This window comes from Frankliniella occidentalis, unplaced genomic scaffold (assembly GCF_000697945.3).
Source record: "Frankliniella occidentalis isolate FOCC.00 unplaced genomic scaffold, Focc_3.1 Scaffold76, whole genome shotgun sequence".
In the NCBI taxonomy this organism is placed as follows: Eukaryota; Metazoa; Arthropoda; class Insecta; order Thysanoptera; family Thripidae; genus Frankliniella; species Frankliniella occidentalis.
This window is the reverse complement of record NW_026267206.1, coordinates 332077-333376: the sequence shown is the minus strand read 5'-3', so window position 1 is coordinate 333376 and position 1300 is coordinate 332077.

Sequence of the window (1300 nt, the reverse complement as noted above, 5' to 3'; positions counted from 1 at the left end):
GAAATTCAATTTAAAAGTTCTGCTGTGGTTTGGTTGTGTCCTGGGCGGGTTTCCGGCCGGGTTGTGGGGGGCAGACATGTCTAACGGCGGCTGCCGCTGGTGTTTGCAGCGCCCGAGGACGAGCCCGGCTGCAGGAGCAACGACGACTGCCCGCTCAGCGACACGTGCCTCAACCGGCGCTGCGTCAACCCGTGCGTGGCGTCCAGCCCGTGCGCGACCAACGCCGACTGCGTACCCGTCAACCATCGCGCCCAGTGCAGGTGCCCGGCGCCGCTCGTCGGTGACCCGCTGGTCAACTGCTACGCCCGTGAGTACCTCCTCCTCCTCCGGGTGCGCCCGGAGCGTAGGCAGCCCAACGTACACCCGTGCATCGCTGCTGTCGGACCCACGCCTTTTAAACGTCGCGCCGCCTCCTTCTTCCAGTTTCAGCCGCTGCTCCGGAGTGCGAGTCGGACTCGGCCTGCCCGTCGGACCGCGCGTGCATCAACCAGCGCTGCCAGGAGCCGTGCGCCGTCACCAACCCGTGCGGCGTGGCGGCCGACTGCAGGACGTTCGACCACCGACCCATCTGCAGCTGTCCCGACGGCTGGGGAGGCAACCCGCAAATCCAGTGCTACAGACGTGAGTGTTTTGATTCATGATCGAAATCACAATAATTGTTAAACACTAATGACACTAGAAAAAAAATTGCAACTTATTAATCAATTTCAATGCTCTGTTATTGTAGCCCAATGCAAAGCTGACACAGACTGCGTGTACGACAAGGCTTGTATCGAAGGCAACTGCCTGAATCCGTGCGTGCACGGCGCGGTGCAGTGCGGCCGCGGCGCCGAGTGCCTGGTGCAGGCGCACCGCGCTCAGTGCGTGTGCCCGGCCGGCACCCAGGGCGACCCGTTCCTGTCGTGCGTGGCCGGCGTCTGCCAGTACAACGAGGACTGCGCCGACCACGAGGCGTGCGACCGCCTGAACCGCGTCTGCCGACCCGTCTGCGACGACGAGACGTGTGCTGTGACTGCCACCTGCGCGGGCCGGCGCCACCAAGCCGTGTGCAGCTGCCCGCCAGGAACCAACGGAAACCCCTACATCGAGTGTCTAGGTGGGTGCACGGTGGTCCGCGGCGACGGCCTAGCTGGCAACAAGTTGTCGTTGCCTTCACTAACTCTCGTAGAGAAAATTTCTGGAAATTTTCCCGAAAATAGGGTTGTGAAATTACCGGTAACAATCAATGTTACCGTAAATTACGGTAAAATTGGTAATTTACCGGAAATTATGGAAAAAATTGAAAAATTCCATTTCTAGT